Below are 13,824 nucleotides of genomic sequence, written 5' to 3'. Positions count from 1 at the left end.
ACAGAAAGGAATCCGGAGGAAACCATATAGGACTGGATACAACGATGCCAGGCAAGAGACTGAGTCCAGAGGAGACCTAAATAGGGAACACCCGCTGCTTAATGACCCAGCTGGAACCCAGGCCTGCAACAAGACATGCCTAACACAATACCGTTAGTGACCACCAGAGGGAGCCCGGAAACACAGTTCACAACAGTACCCCCCCCCCCCTTGAGGAGGGGTCACCGAACCCTCACCAAGACCCCCAGGGCGATCAGGATGAGCAGCGTGAAAGGCATGAACCAAATCAGCCGCATGAACATCAGAGGCGACAACCCAGGAATTATCCTCCTGACCATAGCCTTTCCACTTAACTAAATACTGAAGTCTCCGTCTAGAGATACGAGAATCCAAAATCTTCTCCACCACGTACTCCAACTCGCCCTCAACCAAAACCGGGGCAGGAGGCTCAACAGCAGGAACCATAGGCACCACGTACCGCCGCAACAAGGACCTATGGAACACATTATGAATAGCAAATGACGCTGGAAGGTCCAAGCGAAAAGACACCGGGTTAAGGATTTCCAAAATCTTATAAGGACCGATAAAGCGAGGCTTGAACTTAGGAGAGGAGACCTTCAAAGGAACATGCCGAGAAGACAACCAAACCAAATCCCCAACACGATGTCGAGGACCCACAACGCGGCGGCGGTTGGCAAAACGCTGGGCCTTCTCTTGTGACAATTTCAAATTGTCTACCACATGGTTCCAAATCCGCTGCAACCTATCCACCACAGAATCAACCCCAGGACAGTCAGAAGGTTCAACCTGGCCCGAGGAGAAACGAGGATGAAAACCAGAGTTGCAGAAAAAGGGTGAAACCAAAGTGGCAGAACTAGCCCGATTATTAAGGGCAAACTCGGCCAGTGGCAAAAAGGTAACCCAGTCGTCCTGATCAGCAGAAACAAAACATCTTAAATAAGTCTCCAACGTCTGATTAGTTCGCTCGGTCTGGCCATTAGTCTGAGGATGAAAAGCCGACGAAAAAGACAAATCAATAACCATCTTAGCACAAAAGGATCGCCAGAATCTGGACACAAACTGGGATCCTCTGTCAGACACAATATTCTCAGGGATGCCGTGCAAACGAACCACATTCTGAAAGAACAAAGGAACCAAATCAGAGGAGGAAGGCAACTTAGGCAAGGGCACCAAATGGACCATTTTGGAAAAACGATCACACACCACCCAGATGACCGACATCTTCTGAGACACTGGAAGATCCGAAATGAAATCCATGGCAATGTGCATCCAAGGCCTCTTCGGGATAGGCAAGGGCAAAAGCAACCCGCTGGCACGAGAACAGCAAGGCTTAGCCCGAGCACAAATCCCGCGACAAGGAAGGCCACCAAAAGGACCTAGCCACCAAATCTCTGGTACCGAAAATCCCAGGATGTCCTGCCAACACCGAAGAATGAACCTCAGAAATAACTCTGCTGGTCCATCTGTCAGGGACAAACAGTCTCTCTGGTGGGCAACGATCAGGCCTATCAGCCTGAAATTTCTGCAGCACTCGTCGCAAATCTGGGGAAATGGCAGACAAAATCACTCCCTCTCTGAGAATACCAGCCGGCTCCGAGACTCCCGGAGAGTCAGGCACAAAACTCCTAGAAAGTGCATCAGCCTTCACGTTCTTCGAACCAGGCAGGTACGAGACCACAAAGTCAAAACGGGAGAAAAACAAAGACCAACGAGCCTGTCTAGGATTCAGGCGCTTGGCAGACTCGAGATAAATCAGATTTTTATGATCAGTCAGGACCACCACACGATGTTTAGCTCCCTCGAGCCAATGTCGCCACTCCTCAAATGCCCACTTCATAGCCAACAACTCCCGATTACCAACATCATAGTTCCGCTCAGCAGGCGAAAATTTTCTTGAAAAGAAGGCGCATGGCTTCATCACGGAGCCATCAGAACTTTTTTGCGACAAAACGGCCCCTGCACCAATCTCAGAAGCATCAACTTCAACCTGGAAGGGAAGAGAGACATCCGGCTGGCACAAGACTGGCGCTGAAGTAAACTGACGCTTCAGCTCCCGAAAGGCCTCCACGGCCGCCGGAGACCAATTAGCAACATCAGAACCCTTCTTGGTCATATCCGTCAAAGGTTTATCCACGCTAGAAAAATTAGCGATAAAACGACGGTAAAAATTAGCAAAGCCCAAGAACTTCTGCAGGCTCTTAACAGACGTGGGCTGAGTCCAGTCATGAATGGCACGGACCTTGACTGGGTCCATCTCCACAGTAGAAGGGGAAAAAATAAAACCCAAAAAAGAAACCTTCTGTACCCCAATCATCAGAAAAAAACAAAATATCATCCAGATAAATAATCATAAATTTTTCCAGATATTTCCGGAAGATGTCATGCATGAAGGACTGAAACACAGAAGGAGCATTAGAGAGTCCAAAAGGCATCACCAGGTACTCAAAATGACCCTCGGGCGTATTAAATGCTGTTTTCCATTCATCTCCCTGCTTTATGCGCACAAGGTTATACGCACCACGGAGATCTATCTTGGTGAACCAACTGGCACCCTTAATCCGAGCAAACAAATCAGACAACAATGGCAAAGGATACTGAAATTTCACCGTGATCTTATTCAGAAGACGATAATCTAGACAAGGTCTCAAAGACCCGTCTTTCTTGCCCACAAAAAAGAATCCTGCACCAAGAGGAGAAGAGGATGGGCGAATATGTCCCTTCTCCAAAGACTCCTTTATATAACTCTGCATCGCGGCATGCTCTGGCACAGATAAATTAAAGAGTCGTCCCTTAGGAAATTTACTACCAGGAATCAAATCTATAGCACAATCACAGTCCCTATGAGGAGGAAGGGCACTGGACCTGGGTTCATTAAATACATCCTGATAGTCTGACAAAAACTCAGGGATCTCAGAAGGAGTAGAAGAAGCAATAGACACCAATGGAGAATCGCCATGAATCCCCTGACAACCCCAACTTGACATAGTCATAGCTTTCCAATCTAAAACTGGAATATGGGCCTGTAACCATGGCAGACCCAAAACAACAACATCATGCATTTTATGCAGTACCAGAAAACGAATCACCTCCTGATGTACAGGAGTCATGCACATGGTCACTTGCGTCCAATACTGAGGTTTATTCTCTGCCAATGGCGTAGCATCAATTCCTCTAAGAGGAATAGGATTTTCCAAAGGCTCCAGGACAAAACCACAGCGCCTGGCAAACGACAAATCCATCAGACTCAGAGCAGCACCAGAGTCCACAAAAGCCATAACTGAGTAAGAAGATAATGAACAAATTAAGGTCACAGACAAAATAAACTTAGGTTGAAAAGTACTAATGGCGACAGGATTAACAATTTTTTTTAAGCGTTTAGAGCATGCTGAGATAACATGTGTTGAATCATCACAGTAAAAACACAACCCATTTTGACGTCTATGATTTTGCCGCTCGGCTCTGGTCAGAATTCTGTCACATTGCATAGAATCAGGTTACCGTTCAGACAGCACCGCCAAAGGATTAACAGATTTGCGCTCCCGCAAACGTCGATCAATTTGAATGGCCAGAGCCATTGAATCATTCAGACCTGTAGGGATAGGAAACCCCACCATCACATTCTTAATGGCTTCAGAAAGACCATTTCTGAAGTTTGCGGCCAGTGCACACTCATTCCATTGAATAAGCACGGACCATTTCCGAAATTTTTGACAATACACCTCAGCTTCGTCCTGACCTTGAGAGATAGCCAGCAACATCTTTTCAGCCTGATTTTCAAGATTAGGCTCTTCATAAAGCAAACCAAGTGCCAGAAAAAACGCATCAACATTCACCAATGCAGGATCTCCTGGCGCCAGAGAGAAGGCCCAATCTTGAGGGTCGCCGCGCAAGAAGGGGATAACAATCTTAACTTGCTGAGCGGAATCACCAGAGGAACGAGGTTTCAGAGACAGAAACAATTTGCAATTATTCCTAAAATTCAGGAACTTAGATCTATCTCCAAAAAACGGCTCAGGAATAGGTATTTTAGGTTCAGACATAGGGCTATGGATAACAAAATCCTGAATGCTTAGCACCCTAGCAGCAAGCTGATCCACACTAGAAGTCAGAGTCTGGACATTCATATCTGCAGCAGAGCTCCAGCCACTCAGAGTAAAAGGGGATGGAAGAAGCTAGGCAAACTGCAGCAACACACAAAAAAAAACAAAAAAAACCTCAAAACTTCTTTTTAATCCCGCTTCTGCGATGCAATAAATATTTTCGTTTGGCCTGGCATACTGTTATGATCCCAGTGGTAGAGGATCTCTGGTATTCCGGCAAGAGAACAAAAACATTAAAACTGCTCTAGGGAGGTGGAAACTGGGCTAACCGCATACCTGATCCTAACACAACAACTAGAAGTAGCCGGTGAACGTGCCTACGTTGGTTCTAGACGTCTCGAGCCAGCCGGAGAACTGACTACCCCTAGAGGGAAAATAAGACCTCACTTGCCTCCAGAGAAATTGAACCCCAAAGATATAGAAAGCCCCCAACAAATAATAACGGTGAGGCAAGAGGAAAACACAAACGTAGAGATGAACTAGATTCAGCAAAGTGAGGCCCACTAGTCTAGATAGGCAGAAAATAGACAGTGAACTATGCGGTCAGCAGAAAACCCTGCAAAAACATCCACGCTGAATATTCAAGAACCCCCACACCGACTGACGGTGCGGAGGGAGAATATCAGCACCCTAGAGCTTCCAGCGAGCAGAAATTCACATATTAAGCAAGCTGGACAAAAACTCTGAAAAATGCAAATGATCCAAAGTATTCAAAACGGACTTAGCTTTTCTTGCATGAGACAGACAGAAAGGAATCCGGAGGAAACCATATAGGACTGGATACAACGATGCCAGGCAAGAGACTGAGTCCAGAGGAGACCTAAATAGGGAACACCCGCTGCTTAATGACCCAGCTGGAGCCCAGGCCTGCAACAAGACATGCCTAACACAATACCGTTAGTGACCACCAGAGGGAGCCCGGAAACAGTTCACAACAGGAAGGGCAAAGAACATCAACTACGTAGCAGAGAACTAGGACAACAGAAACTCTTCCTGAACTAATCAGCCCAATCATGACTAGGAAAGGCAGGAGCAAACAGAACCTATGACACATTTATCAGATAAACAGAGCGTACTAATTTATACAATAAAAGTGCAAAATGCGATACAACAATATGTCACCGATTAAAAGTTCTTAGTTGATTAGAATTTAAATACAGGGTGGACCAAAATTAGGTGAACAGAAAATAATATTTATTTTGATTTATATATAAAATTATATTTACTAACACAAGCATAACATTAAATTTTATTCTGAACAATAATACAAAAGCCCTTACATTTTGTCAACGCAGGTGCTCAAACTGTTTTCCATCACAATTTGCACAGCTTTGAAGTCTTACGCTTCGACAAACATTTTTGCACAACTCTCTTTGGAAAAAACAACAGAAGAAAAACGACCATAAATCCACTAAAATCAATTTTATTAATTATAATTACAAGATTTAAAATCACAGTAAAGAGGAAATTACAGGTTTCAAAATTGTAGGACGCTGTTGAAAATCAATAATTTACATAGCACTGAGAAATAAATATACTTTAAAAACATGTACAAAAAATGTGTACAAAAAAATGCCCAAATGGTGAAAAAACGTTGTGCAATATCACAAAAAAATAGAAAATGAGGCTATAAAAAGCAAAGAGTGTTTAATAGTAAAATACTAGTGAGTATGTGCAAATATGCAAAAAAGGAAAGGGGCATATAGGATGTCCTAACATAACCAGTATGTAAAACCGTCAGTGCCAAGTAGTATGTACTGGGTATCCACAATAATAATAGTGTAAATGTTCGCAAAAAGTAATTCAACTTACTAGATACAATGTGTGGCCCAGGATTCCAGAAACAGCGTCTACCCCAACGCGCGTTTCGGCGCTATTGCCTTCGTCAGGAGGGCCCCTGATGTGCCTAAACATTAAAAACCCCCACAAGTGACACCATTTTGGAAAGTAGACCCCCTAAGGAACTTATCTAGATGTGTTTTGAGAGCTTTGAACCCCCAAGTGTTTCACTACAGTTTATAACGCAGAGCCGTGAAAAAAAAAAATAATTTTTTTTCACAAAAATGATTTTTTAGCCCCCAGTTTTGTATTTTCACAAGGGTATCAGGATAAATTGGACCCCAAAAGTTGTTGTCCAATTTGTCCTCAGTACGCTGATACCCAGATATGTGGGGGGGAACCACTGTTTGGGCGCATGACAGAGCTCGGAAGGGAAGGAATGCCATTTGGAATGCAGACTTAAATGGATTGGTCTGCAGGCGTCACGTTGCATTTGCAGAGCCCCTGATGTACCCAAACAGTACAAACCCCCCACAAGTGACCCCATATTGGAAACTAGACCCCCCAAGAAACTTATCTAGATGTGTTCTGAGAACTTTGAACCCCCAAGTGTTTCACTACAGTTTACAACGCAGAGCCGTGAAAATAAAAAATCCTTTTTTTCCCACAAAACTTATTTTTTGGCCCCCAGTTTTGTATTTTCCCAAGGGTAGCAGGAGAAATTGGATGCCAAAAGATGATGTCCAATTTGTCCTCAGTACGCTGATACCCAGATATGTGGGGGGGAACCACTGTTTGGGCGCATGACAGAGCTCGGAAGGGAAGGAACGCCATTTGGAATGCAGACTTAAATGGATTGGTCTGCAGGCGTCACGTTGCATTTGCAGAGCCCCTGATGTACCCAAACAGTACAAACCCCCCACAAGTGACCCCATATTGGAAACTAGACCCCCCAAGAAACTTATCTAGATGTGTTCTGAGAACTTTGAACCCCCAAGTGTTTCACTACAGTTTACAACGCAGAGCCGTGAAAATAAAAAATCTTTTTTTTCCCACAAAACTTATTTTTTGGCCCCCAGTTTTGTATTTTCCCAAGGGTAGCAGGAGAAATTGGATGCCAAAAGATGATGTCCAATTTGTCCTGAGTACGCTGATACCCCATCCCCTGTTTGGGCACACGGGAGAGCTCTGAAGGGAAGGAGCACTGTTTTCCTTTTTCAACGCAGAATTGGCTGGAATTCAGATCGGATGCCATGTCCCGTTTGCAGAGCCCCTGATGTGCCTAAACAGTGGAAACCCCCCAATTATAACTGAAACCCTAATCCAAACACACCCCTTACCCTAATCCCAACAGTAACCCTAACCACTCCTCTAACCCAGACACACCCAACCCTATTCCCAACCGTAAATGTAATCCTAACCCTATCTTTAGCCCCAACCCTAACTGTAGCCCCAACCCTAGCCCCAACCCTAACCCTAGCAATAACCCTAGCCCTATCACTAGCCCTAACACTAGCCGTAACACTAGCCCTAACCCTAGCCCCAACCCTAGCCCCAACCCTAGCCCCAACCCTAACCCTAGCCCCAACCCTAGCCCCAACCCTAACCCTAGCCCCAACCCTAGCCCTAGCCCCAACCCTAGCCCCAAACCTAGCCCCAAACCTAGCCCCATACCTAGCCCCATCCCTAGCCCTAACCCTAGCCCCATCCCTAGCCCTAACCCTAGCCCCATCCCTAGCCCTAACCCTAGCCCCATCCCTAGCCCTAACCCTAGCCCCATCCCTAGCCCTAACCCTAGCCCTAGCCCTAACCCTAGCCCCATCCCTAGCCCTAACCCTTGCCCTAACCCTAGCCCTAACTCTAGCCCTAACCCTAATGGGAAAATGGAAATAAATACATTTTTAAATTTTTTTATTTTTCCCTAACTAAGGGGGTGATGAAGGGGGGTTTGATTTACTTTTATAGCGGGTTTTTTAGCGGATTTTTATGATTGGCAGCCGTCACACACTGAAAGACGCTTTTCATTGCAAAAAATATTTTTTGCGTTACCACATTTTGAGAGCTGTAATTTTTCCATATTTGAGTCCACAGAGTCATGTGAGATCTTGTTTTTTGCGGGAAGAGTTGAAGTTTTTATTGGTAACATTTTCGGACACGTGACATTTTTTGATCGCTTTTTATTCCGATTTTTGTGAGGCAGAGTGATCAAAAACCAGCTATTCATGAATTTCTTTTGGGGGAGGCGTTTATACCGTTCCGCGTTTGGTAAAATTGATAAAGCAGTTTTATTCGTCGGGTCAGTACGATTACAGCAATATCTCATTTATACCATTTTTTTTATGTTTTGGCGCTTTTATACGATAAAAACTATTTTATAGAAAAAATAATTATTTTGGTATCGCTTTATTCTCAGGACTATAACTTTTTTATTTTTTTGCTGATGATGCTGTATGGCAGCTCGTTTTTTGCGGGACAAGATGACGTTTTCAGCGGTACCATGGTTATTTATATCAGTCTTTTTGATCGCGTGTTATTCCACTTTTTGTTCGGCGGTATGATAATAAAGCGTTGTTTTTTGCCTCGTTTTTTTTTTTTTCTTATGGTGTTTACTGAAGGGGTTAACTAGTGGGGCAGTTTTATAGGTTGGGTCGTTACGGACGCGGCTATACTAAATATGTGTACTTTTATTGTTTTTTTTATTTTATTTAGCTAAAGAAATGTATTTATGGGAATATTTTTTTTTCTTTATTTAGGATATTTTTTTAATTTTTTTTTTTACACATGTGGGGATTTTTTTTTAAACTTTTTTACTTTGTCCCGGGGGGACATTACAGATCATTGATCTGACTGTGCACAGCACTCTGTCAGATCGACGATCTGCTGTGCAGGGCTGCAGGCTTACCAGCGCCTGCTCTGAGCAGGGACTCGGTAAGCCACCTCCCTCCCTGCAGGACCCGGATGCCGCGGCCATCTTGGATCCGGGACCTGCGGCGAGGATGGAGGTAGGAGACCCTCGGAGCAACGCGATCACATCGCGTTGTTCCGGGGGTCTCAGGGAAGCCCGCAGGGAGCCCCCTCCCTGTGCGATGCTTCCCTATACTGCCGGTACACCGCAATCATGTTTGATCGCGGTGTGCCGGGGGTTAATGTGCCGGGGGCGGTCCGTGACCGCTCCTGGCACATAGTGCCGGATGTCAGCTGCGATATGCAGCTGACACCCGGCCGCGATCGGTCGCGCTCCCCCCGTGAGCGCGGCCGATCGCGTATGACGTACTATCCCGTCGGTGGTCATACGGGCCCACCCCACCTCGACGGGAAAGTACGTCAGATGTCAGAAAGGGGTTAAAATCAATTTTTTTAAAATCTATTTAAATTACTTGCCATTATGAGTTATCTGAATTATCTGAAAAGAACACCGATTTGGGGGAGATTTATCTGTGAAAACTGGATCTGTGAAACTGACTCAGTTGCCCTTAGCAACCAATCAGATTCCACCTTTCATTTTCCAAAGAGTCTATGAAGAATGAAAAGGGAAATCTGATTGGTTGCTAAGGGCAACTGAGTCAGTTTCACTTTACACCATGTTTGATAAATCTCCCCCTTCATAACCCTATTACACATGCTGCCCACCTACTTTTGGACCACCCTGTTAATCAATATGCTGTTAGTTTTCAGACACAGACCTTATTGATCTCATTTAGACCCTGTGGTTTCAAGCTCCCCAATTTATAAATCCAGTAGATCTCTTTTCTGTTAAGTTTAATATTTCTATCCAGGACATTTGCTGAAATGTGATCAATCGGGCTAATTTTTAGTATTAAAGTTTTTTTGATGTTTTAAAGTATTTTTGATGTTTTAAAGTATAATGGCGCGATAGTCCATGCCCATGCAATAAAAAACCTTTTTTAATATTGTGTCTGTGTGAGTTTAACCGTAAATGCAGCGGTTGGGTTGTTCTTCCCATATATTGTTTGCCACAAGAGCATTCTATAACATAAATTACAAAATCCGTATTGCAGTTTAAAGTGACAGATGGTAAATTTCTTATTAGTAGAATAAGACATTAAGCTGTATGCTTAATAGATAAAGTTCTGACAGCACAGTTTCTTGATCAGCATTGAAAGATCCCTCTGATTATTTTGGTGGCATGATTTTCGCAGGTGTTAATCGACTGGGAGCTAAAATGTTCCTAATAGTGGGGGCTCTACGTAAATTGACCTTTGGGTTTCTAGGAAGAATTTTACTTAATATCGGGTTATTTAGTAAAATACCAGTTTTTATGAAGAATGTCACGAATGTCTCTATGTTCAGAGCTGAACTGTGTTATAAAGTTCATATATTCCTTATCCGTAGATATTCTATTCTTAGGTTTCAAAAGAGTCTCCTGATCTGATTTCAACAAGTTAATATAAGCACGTCTTACTAGTTATGGAGGATATTGCTGGGTAGCAATTTTGTTGTCCAATATACGGGCTTGTTCTTTATAATTTTTGAATGTAGTGCAATTTTTTCTGATTCTGCGATATTGATTGTTAGGGATATTGTTCAGCCATATAGAATAGTGTCCACTATTAAAGTGGATGTATCTATTTGCATCCACCGTAAAAAAAAAAGGTTCAATTCGAATTAGGTTGTCTTCAATGAAAAGAGTGACATCTAAAAAATTAATACTGGTGGTGTCATAAAAAGTAGTAAAAGTTGTGAAGTTTATTTTGCCATTGAATATTGGTCATTAACTAATATTCTTCATTTCCCATCTTTGATTAATACTCTTATTTCTCAAAAGTAGTATACACTGCAGTTTTTGTATAGTTCATACCACTTTATGCAAACTGAGTAAACCTACAAAGATATTCTTACATTTCATTTATATAGTTTTACCTGTGTCCGTCTAAAGGTGGATACATCCATCACTAACTTATATAGGATCTTCTTTGTTGAACGATGTTGCTGCCGGGGTTGTGCAGAGAGGAATATGGCTCCTGCGCTGGCGATGTGTCTGGTCGGTTTTACATAGTCACGGCACTCTCAGCCAAAAGTCTGCACTTCTATCTCTTGAGATTGCAATCATCCTCAATAATAATTTCGCTTCTGTGTTGGGGGCGGGATCCCACCTTGTGTTGGCTTGGAGTTGTGCTGTTGGTCTTGCTTCACTGTGGCTGCAGTCGGTTCCATTTTGTTATAGCTGCGGACAGGAATCAATGACTCCTGATTCCTTTTGTTCCCGTGTAAAAAAACTTTTTTTTATCACTGATGATGATTTTAATGAATCTTGAATTTTTAAAATAATGAACATCTATTTATTTCTCTTCTTTTTTCAAGGATTTTGAAAGATACTCATTTTTTTAAACTGTAAACAATAAAAGAAAAAAAGAAATCCTTTTAAACCAATTTATATTGAATATTCATAGGAAAGTGTTCATTAAGAAATATTAATAAAGACTTTGTCCTACTTATATTTGTATATTTTTTTTGATGACAAGTTCAATTGAGCTCCTGATTGGCACGAATACAACAAAGCTAAATAGGGAGTGTGAATCCCTCTCTCGTCGGGTCCTCGCCCGATTTCCATCTTTTTTCAATCAGGAGACTTTTCTTCTCTTTTTGGTTTTTATTTTTCTGCTTATTTGCCTACAAAATATACACTCACTGGCCACTTTATTAGGTACACCATGCTAGTAACGGGTTGGACCCCCTTTTGCCTTCAGAACTGCCTCAATTCTTCGTGGCATAGATTCAACAAGGTGCTGGAAGCATTCCTCAGAGATTTTGGTCCATATTGACATGATGGCATCACACAGTTGCCGCAGATTTGTCGGCTGCACATCCCTGATGCGAATCTCCCGTTCCACCACATCCCAAAGATTTCATGTTGTTTACGCCAAATTCTGACCCTACCATCCGAATGTCGCAGCAGAAATCGAGACTCATCAGACCAAGCAACGTTTTTCCAATCTTCTACTGTCCAATTTCGATGAGCTTGTGCAAATTGTAGCCTCAGTTTCCTGTTCTTAGCTGAAAGGAGTGGTACCCGGTGTGGTCTTCTGCTGCTGTAGCCCATCTGCCTCAAAGTTCGACGCACTGTGCGTTCAGAGATGCTCTTAGGCCTACCTTGGTTGTAACGGGTGGCGATTTGAGTCACTGTTGCCTTTCTATCAGCTCGAACCAGTCTGCCCATTCTCCTCTGACCTCTGGCATCAACAAGGCATTTCCGCCCACAGAACTGCCGCTCACTGGATTTTTTTTCTTTTTCGGACCATTCTCTGTAAACCCTAGAGATGGTTGTGCGTGAAAATCCCAGTAGATCAGCAGTTTCTGAAATACTCAGACCAGCCCTTCTGGCACCAACAACCATGCCACGTTCAAAGGCACTCAAATCACCTTTCTTCCCCATACTGATGCTCGGTTTGAACTGCAGGAGATTGTCTTGACCATGTCTACATGCCTAAATGCACTGAGTTGCCGCCATGTGATTGGCTGATTAGAAATTAAGTGTTAACAAGAAGTTGGACAGGTGTACCTAATAAAGTGGCCAGTGAGTGTATGTACTCATTGATAACTAAACAGATCTTCATCAACTTGTCAAATTCAAAGTAGACAAAACTTATTTGTATCATCTGTTACTTTTGAACTTTATCAGGTGTCACGTGTAGACTTGACTCGGTTTTTTGAATTTCCCATGCAATTTTAAGAAGTGAAAGTGTACTGTTTCTCTAGTGTTTTTGTGTGGCATTATCTGAAGAAGGGGTCACTGAGACCCTGAGACAAAAAAAAGGTTAGTTATTTTAAGAATAAGGGGTTTATAAGTAAGTGAGTCGCCCACCAGATCAGTGGTGGGGTACTCGGTACTGGGTCCCGTCGCAATTATAGCGGTGGCAGCGACCCGGTCCATGGCCCTGGAACTCAATAAAAGGGGAAAGGTCTTTAAAGGGTTTAATAAAGTTTGTATTAGTGACGCCACCTGTGGTTCTCGGTCAGAGGGGACAGACGCTGCTTAAAGGGGTCCTCTGGGGCGATGTTACTGCAGCAAAGATGGTGGCGCTTCCCACAGGTGAAGCAGGGTCCCCAGGGCTCCCAAGGTGTATGTCATGGATGGGTTAGTGTTCATGTCTAAGTTTTGGAATTTCATTATTTTAGCTATTCCCTCCTGTTCTGTAATATCCTATTATAATGTGATTACCGGAATTATTGAGCAACACAGTTCAGATACTGAGTGTGCTCCTGAAACGCCACACTCCAGATCAACCCTCGGACAACGACGCCACACACCAGACCACCCCTCGGACAACGACGCCACACACCAGACCACCCCTCTGCGTGACGCTACAGACAGGACCACTGCTTGGTGAAAAGTCATGTACTGTACCACCCGTCATTGTGATACCAGTATACTGTATCACCTGTCATCAAGACACCATAATGTGTGCCTATTCTCATAATTGTACCAGTACAGCACGGTCATCACGTGGCCATTAGTGCCCGACACATCCGGCATTATTACAGCCTTGCTATAAGTCCTAGTGGGGCCTCTGCCCGCACAGCTTGAAATGTAAGACCACACTCATTAATACTGAAATCTCACCATACAAAAAAAGCTAAGCGAGAATTCAATCTCGCAAGAGTGCCATGCACCACAGCAAAACCTCTGGTAAAGCTCCGAGGTGCCACCATGAGGCGAACCGAATACGTGTAATACATAAAAGATTCATGATACATGCATGTAATGGGGGAAATGTTCTGACCGTGCCAAGGACGTACATGTGAGGCTGTGTGTGGCATGTAACAAGGGAAAGGAGCCTGTTAAGACCATGTGACGGCTTGTGGCCAGGTCACGGCCCTAGGTCTACCCCATTCTCCACTAGTGTATCCCCAATCATGGCTAATACTGACAGTGTAACAGGTGCCATCGCTCCAGGCCCCGCAC

This window comes from Ranitomeya variabilis, chromosome 3 (genome assembly GCF_051348905.1).
Source record: "Ranitomeya variabilis isolate aRanVar5 chromosome 3, aRanVar5.hap1, whole genome shotgun sequence".
Classification (NCBI taxonomy): domain Eukaryota; kingdom Metazoa; phylum Chordata; class Amphibia; order Anura; family Dendrobatidae; genus Ranitomeya; species Ranitomeya variabilis.
The sequence above is the reverse complement of the archived record's forward strand: the minus strand, read 5'-3'. Positions refer to the sequence as shown.